This window comes from Melospiza georgiana, chromosome 2 (assembly GCF_028018845.1).
Source record: "Melospiza georgiana isolate bMelGeo1 chromosome 2, bMelGeo1.pri, whole genome shotgun sequence".
Lineage (NCBI taxonomy): Eukaryota > Metazoa > Chordata > Aves > Passeriformes > Passerellidae > Melospiza > Melospiza georgiana.
The window spans coordinates 94,658,677-94,666,628 of record NC_080431.1 but is presented as its reverse complement, the minus strand read 5'-3'; positions in this window follow the sequence as shown (position 1 = coordinate 94,666,628).

The following is a 7,952-nucleotide window of genomic DNA, read 5'->3' as shown; positions in this document are numbered from 1 at the left end:
AGTTAAGGAAAAGCAACACAAAAAGGTCTTGCTCTGTGACACCAAGGAGAGGAAGAAGGTCAGGGATTTGGTCATGTGGAGATGTATTGCCTTTGGAAATCACAATTATGTGGGACAGACTCACTTCTCTGAGAATACACAGAGATGTACTGCTCCACATGTTTTAAAAAAGGAACGGTTCTTCCCACCTAGGCTGCTCACCCACGTCTTCCTCTATGCCCCTGACAGCAATGACACAGCAATCATGCTAGGTGCAGTTCCAAAATCTGCCTGCAGTTGGTTTGAAGCCCTGTGTACCATGTTCTCACATGACTGTGGATGTGACAGATATCATAGCTGGGAAACTTTCTAAAAGAAACCCAAAGCATTTGTAATCAAGCTAAGGAGGAGTGCATGGCAGGTTTTCATCATGTGCCAAGTGCTCCTCAGGGCTGTGGTGACTCAGAGGAGCCCTGCAGCTTGCCTGAGATGGCAGAGGTTGCTTGGCAAGGGCAGGGGCTTGAGCCTCATCTATCAGACACAGAGACAGGAGGCTCACCAGGCCTGACAAAAAGCCAAAGCTGCATGGTTTCTGATCTGGTTGGAATGGGGCTTGTGCTCATGCCATGGTTTAGCCCTGCACCCCCAGTTAGCAGCATATAAGGCAAATTTTAATGTTAGCTGTTCTATTTACAGTGCAAGATCAATGTGTTTGAAACCAGGGAAATGTTTTATGTCCTTGAATCTGGATCTTTGAGTCTTCCTGACTTGTTAATTCATCACAGTGCTTGTCACCCAGATGTGAACTCGTGTAAGAAAACCTAGCTTATATCTGGGCAGTGATTCCAAAATCCTGTCCTAATGACTGTGTCCTCCTTCCCTGTTGGTGTAACTAGCCTCTTGTGGGCATATTCAGTAACCTTCTGGGTTTGCTTTGTGAGTCTGTCATGGTGAATTGTACAAGAGTTTCTCTGCTTGGAAGGGGAAAGGGGGATTTTGTGGGGGAATGCTAGAGAATTGAGTGTGTGAGTTACTTTCTGTGAGCCCCGGATGAGGAGTGAGCAAGTCACTAAAGCTAAGTGAAAGTGCAACGAGTCCTCCCCCACATCCCAACTCTGTCAGCTGGGGCTTAATAGATTAATCCCTTAATGACTGTGGCCAGAAGAGGGCTTTGAGGCACTGAAAAAGAGGCTGGGATGACTCTCAAATGAAAAACATAAGCCACAACATATTTGTCTTGGTAGTGGTTTGTTTTCTAACTCCTGTATATTTTGTGTTTTGAAAACAAATGTCACAAATACCACTGAGGCTCTTTGATTTGAAGTTTGTGAGTGAAATCAGTTGATGACATAGATTTGATAACTCTTAGATTGAAGACTATGCTTCAGAGGATTACTTTTTTCCCCCCAAAATATTCTTTTATATCTGATTTTTTTTTATCCTAAGCCACAAAAGGATCGAAAGGAGTAAACTTTACCGGGCTAGAATAATATATCTCAAGTTACTTTTTTCTGCAACATAGAAAATTAAGCAGTGTCTGTGGTCTGAGAGCAAGACAGTGGCAGTCAGTGTTCTCTGGGTCAGCCATCCATTAAACATTTTGTCCACTCCAATTTTTACTCTCTCCTTCCCTGGTCAGCTCTGAAAATGGATAAGTGCTTTTCACCCTTTGCACTTGGGCCCTCTGGAGGCACCTGTTGCTTTTTGGTTCAGTTTGGTACAAGGCTGTCCCTTTGCTCCCTAAATATCTGCTGCAGGCTGTTTGCCATGAAAGGAGTATTTATATGATATTCCTCTGCTGTGGGGTGGCAGCTCCCTCTGAAGGACCTCACAGAAGAGCTTCCAGGTGGGACGTGCCTGTGGGAGTGCAGTAGGTGAGAGGCATGGCACAAGGAGGACCTGCAGTGAAAGAACCATGACAAATGACAGGGTTTTCCCCCTCTTGCCATCCTGCAGTCACTTCTTTCCACTCCTTCCTACCCTTTGGTTTTCCCTGAGCTGGGTGAGTCATGCTTTCCAGTCCTGCCTGCCCTCTTTTCTGAGTCAGCTTCTCTCAGGGAATTGTCGCTAGCTCTTGGCAAGGCAGCTATTTCTGTCTCTAGCTGTTTCTTCCTTCTAATGGTTTCATATCATTCTGCTCCACATTTGTATATTTTCCCCTGTGTAGTATTGTTATTATTTGCTTTTTCTGTGCCTTTCTTTTGCCCTTGCCTTGAAAAGTAACATTAGAAAAAGAAAGTTACTTTACTGAAAAACTATCCTGTGTTAAAAATCCAATAAAAAATATCAGGTGCTTCACTAACAAGCTGATATTAGAATTACTTTACATTGTTGTAAAATGTGTTCAACATATGTGTATCTTTCAATCCCAGAAGTTTCATATCTGCTGGTTGAAATGTAGGTTCCCTATGTTAACACATTTCTTCCCGATATCCTGTTGCCCATGTTCTTGTGCACAACAAACATTGTTACAAGTAGGTATTTTCATTTGGGGCTGGAGTCATGACTTTCCATCCTGCTCTGCCACACATCAGCCATGGCATTTTTGCTCTTCCTGTCTTTCTTTTCTTGTCAGACTTGGATTTTCCTTTTCTTTGCAGCAGGTACTCACCTCCATCACCTATTCAGCTCATTAAAAATGTCCCCTGTTGTGGCAATGTTCCTCACTCAGGGTCACCAAATCTGGCGGTGTTCGCAGGGGTCCCAGGATGAGGGAAGAGATGAGAATCTTGACTCCATGTTTCAGAAGGCTGATTTATTATTTTATGATATCTATTATATTAAAAGAAAATGATATGCTAAGGCTACACTAAAAGAAAAGAGAAAGGAGACTTCAGAAGGCTAGCAAAGGAAAGGAAAGGAATGATAATAAAGTCTTGTGACTGCTCACAGCCTTGACACAGGTGGCTGTCACTGGTCATCAAGTAAAAACAATTTCACATGCTGGGTAAACAATTCTCCAAATCACATTCCAAGGCAACAAAACATGGAGAAGAGAAAGCTTCTCAGGGAAAAAGATCCTGGCAAAAGGAATTTTCATAAACTATGTCTGTGACACCCTGTGATTTCTGGAGTCAAAGCACCTGAGCTCCCTAACTCCAAAGGCAGTGACACCTGGGAGAATGGATGAGCTCTGTGGTGCTCCAGGTGCTGCTCCTACTGCCTGTGGTGTTGGCCATCTGTGCCTCTTTGGGGCTGCAGCCTCCCCTCTTTGCCAAGAGAGATCTTGACCCCTTGTGGAGGCACTCAGAAGCCCCTGAGTCTCCAAAGGCAGCAGGTTTTGCTTCCCAGCTGCTGCAGGAGAGAGCAGGGCAAGGGTCTGGATGAGGCCCTGCCCTGACACATGTTAGACAAGACTGAGGGCAGCACGGGCCTTCAGAGAGCAAAGAAAGAGCAGCCTCAGCTGGAACAAACCATCCTGATTTCAAAGAGAACATCGAGCCCATCAAGATTATCAGTTGAACATGTTCCAGTGATACATCACATCTGCCAACAGGAAGGTGGAGCCCACGCAGAGCTTCCTGCCTGCAGGGGGAAGGTTTTGAATGTATCACCTTTGGGATGGGGATGTTCTCTCCCACCTCCCTCCTGCAGCTTGCTGGGGCAGGGCAAGGGTGGGGATAAAGTCTGAGGATGTTTTAACATCTATGTTCCAGTGCAGGAGGCACTGGGCACACAACGGGCAGGGGGACCAGTGGTCTGGTGCTTTTGCCTTGGTGCCAGCTGCTAAAATTGTATCAGTTAGCTGCATTTGGGAAGGGACAACACAAGGCACTGAAAGTGACGGGTGTTTGCCCTGGAAAGATTTGGGTGTCCTGTCCTTGCTCACCATGTTTGATATGCATGGTGAGTCCTGGCCCATGCCACTGCTAAAAGAAGAAAGGAAAAGGGATTATGATTAGGATGGATCTATTCACATTTTAGGAAAATCCAGGACAACTTTTTTACACTGAAGGTTGTTTTTATCTACTGGAGCAGGTGACTATTTCACACCTGATACCTCTGTGAAAAATGAGACTAATCTTTTTCCTTTCTATTTTTTTTTATTTTACATATAACTCCCTTCCCATTTTGACCAGGCTCCTGGCTATATGAAGCTTTCACACTGACACCCTGTGAAACTCATTCCAACCTTTCTGAGGGCAAAGTCCTGCTGAAAGCCAGCCATTTGCCAAGGAGAGGTGTTTGTCCTGAACTACCTCCCAAAGGCTGGAGCTATTCTTTTTCCTGTGAGACGCTGGATCTCTCTTTTTTCCTATGTGAATGCTGTGCTTATCCAGTTTAGCCAAGACAGAAAAGGGACAGTGAGATGCAGCTCAGTGCCTGTGGCCACCACAGGCAGCACTGCAGGCAGGAGGTGGGCAATGAGAACCTGACCCTGGCAGGCAGGAAACCCCACTGGGAAACCTGCAGGTTTCTCTTCCCCCAATTGTTGCCCAGCACTTTTTCATTATTCTTATCTCATATCAGTATTTTCTAGACCCTTTTTTGGCAGTATTACACCAGCCTGGGATTTCCTGCCAGCCTCTTTGGCAGGGGAATGTCCTCAACCAGGGCTTACCCCACCTGGGAAATTCCTCTGTGCAGGCCACTGTCCTCCTCCACCCTGCTTCCTCTCACATGTCACAACATCCCTGCTTCCTGTCAGCCAGAGCCAAAAGATAAGTGGTGTGCAAGCCACTGCACTAAAGGTGCCCTGTGGGTACTCAGCCAGAAGCTGAAACTTGTGCGATTTAGTTTTTTTGGTTTTTTGGTTTTTTTTTTTTTTTTTTTTTTTTTTTTTTTTTTTTTAATTTTTTTCTTTTTGTGAACAGAAAGCCAAAGTAAGCAGGACTTTTGTGAGGGAGGGGAAGAAAAATTTCCTTACCACTGCTTCTCTGTTTCACACCTTTAAACCTCAGAGGAACTGCTCAGTCATTCATACAGGCATGGCCATAAGGAATGATCAGTTGCCAATGGAGTGCCAAGAACTGCCTTGTTTTCCATAGAACTATTCCTAACTTCACTCCTCCAACATGAAGGTATGCTGGTATAATTTTATTTGACTTATTGCTTAGAAAACCTAGTTGATTGAAACAATATTGGCTTCTAATAAGTTTTTATTTGTAATAGCCTCACAAGTGGCTTGTGCTGTAATAATCTGTGTGTTTTGGGGTTGAATATGGAAGAATGATTGGCTTTTGGGAAGGTAACAGGTAACAGCCAAGAGCAAAGAAACCACAAAGAATGGTGTGATTTTTGAAAACCCTTGGTGAATCTGGTGGCAAAATACTCCTAAATAGATTAGCTGTTCTTGGTGACTCTCTCTGAAACAATCTGCATTTTTAGGAGAGGGTGTAATAGCTTTCCAGAGGATGGACGGATGGATGGAAAGCTAACTTTGAGAGTACTGAATGGAAGAAACATTGTTAGTGGAAAAAGGTGTTTTGTATAATCTTGATTACAATTCTTTCCTGGCACTCGTCAGTAAATTTGGGATAGCAGAGCACCATCAGCATATGAGCCTGCCAGCTTCAGCAGGACAGGACTACATTGTCATGGTGTAGTGTGAGACAGCACAGGGAAGCATAGAAAAATAGGGATCTACACCTACTTTCTTGTAATTAAAAAAAACAACGGTGGGAATGAAAATAATTAAGTTTAATGAGCTTAAAATTCACTTTAAATTTTGTTATGCTAAGGGGTTTATTAAACCAAACCATAAACTCCTTTTCATCACCTGGCGAGGGTTTCCCTGGCTTACCACACGGGGCTGATTATGCAGCACCTGGTTCATTAACTGCCTGTCTCTAGGAGGCAAGGAGGGCAGCTCAGCAGGAAGAGCCTTGCAGAGGGTAAAATGGGGTCTGCTTTTCAGACCCCAAACGTTTAGGGGCAGGTGTGTGCTGTGATGACATTGGAGATGTGTGTGGTACCGGGGGTGGGTAGCTCGCACGTACTTCAGATGGAACCAGGTGATTTCAGCTGAGACGTGGAGGTTTGCTGGAGGCACAGAGGGAGGAAAAGGGAGACACCCTGGGCTCTCCCTCAGCCAGACTGGGTGACCAGCAGTCAGGGACTAATGTCACCTAGGGGCCATATTTTTGCTCCAAACAAAACTCCATTATCAGCTCTGTGATCACGTTCCGGCAAGTGATTCTTTATTTTTGCTCGTTAGACTTCTATTTGCTTTCTTTGCAGCAAGCCACATTTCCTCTTGCATTTGGTGGCAGTGGGTGGGAGCAGGGTGTGTGCAGGGAGGAAATGCCCTCTGTCACGGGGGGCAAGCACCAGCCAAGCACCATCTGGGCTACTTGGGGCAGCCTTGCAGCCTGCCACCCTGGAGGTCGTGGTTGGGATATCATCATCATCGTCGTCGTCATTGTCATTGTCATCATTAATATCATCAGTTGCTGGAAACAGGTCTGCAGCAGCAGTCCTGGGCACTGGGGAGCTTCCTTTCCCATCCCTGGGCTGCTCAGAGCAGCAGGGTGGCAGGAACAATCCCATCCCTTTGCTTCCTGCTGCAACCCCGGTGCTCTGATCTGTCTTTTCTTCACACCTGGACTTTCAAGAGCAGCAAAACTCAGTCCTGATGGTGCTGCTAAGAAACCCTGCTAAGAAACCCCCGTGTGACTTTATGTGTTCCCAGTCACAAACTCCTGAGACAAAACGTGCAAGGCAGAAAAAGGAGCTCTTTTGCTTTCTTCTTAAGAAATTGGCAGGAAATTAAAAGGAAACTTAAACATCCATGGGCTGGCTTCTGTGGAGAGCAGCGTCCTGTCAGACAGGATGTGTCTGGCTTTGGAAGGTGTCTTTTCCCAGCTGGGAACTGGAGGAGGGAGCCAACGCCTGGGAACAGAGCTCTGCACAGTGCCCCACCAAATCAAAGAGTTTATTTCCAGCTTTCTTGATGTTTTATGCTAACTCGTGCACGATTTACATATTACTGTGAAGCTGTCATTACTGTCATGGATTTCTTTCTAAACCTGTAGCAGGTGGCTGTTAACTCAATAGAAAGAACAGAGTATTTGGATCCTTTCTGTGATATTTATATCTTTTACACAGACATCTGGGATTGAGACTTGTGGGACAGCAAATTCTGACCCACAGGTGGAGAGGCATTGTCCCAGCTGTTCCAGCACACTTTTAACTGAAGATGAAATCCTGCCTTAGTAGGTGCAGTTCTTCCTAAGCACTAGGAAAATTTTTGTGTCACTGTTTGGAAGTGACCTAACATTTTCCCTACTATAACAAAATTTTATTTGTCTGCCTTGAATTAGGTGCTTTTTTTCAATGAGAAAATTTCCTGTTCATTGAGTTTTTGTCTGACTAATGAAGGACAGCTCTGTAGCTGAGTTTCAGGACTTTCCCAATGGTCAGATAGACATGTATTTTGAAAGCTGGGATTTCTCTAGTGAATGGATGTCTGAACTGAAAGCATTTAAACTCTATCAGTGGAAAGCACAGTGAAATAAGCTCAAGACATTAGATGAGGGTATTCTCTTCAATGAACTCTACAGTGTCAACATGCTACAAGTGCTTTTTACTGGTTGTCTTGCTTCTGCCTGGACTTTCCTGCTCATTAATCTGCACCCTTGAGCTGATGGTGTGCACACAGGATGTGTAGGATTGTGCAAATCAGTGCTGAGGCTTCCTGCAGGTGCTGATCCTGCCACACAAGTGCTGCACAGGTGGGCTGCAGAAATACTGACATTGTGCCTGGGGTTTCTGGACTGGTCAGCTCTTAGACCTGCTGTCTGGTAGATGTGACTGGTTTGCCATGTCCAAAAAGAGCACAGATTTTCAAAATCTGCCTAGACAATGTTTTTGAGAGGAAAAATGCATGTTTGAGAAACCTGGATGTATGGAAACCTTAATCTTAGATAGGTTTCTTGCTACTGCACACAAACTGAGTCTAGGAATGCAAGTGTCTCGGTAGAGAACAGTTCAAAAATCATGTTTTTCTAGGTTCAAATCTCACTTTGAGATTT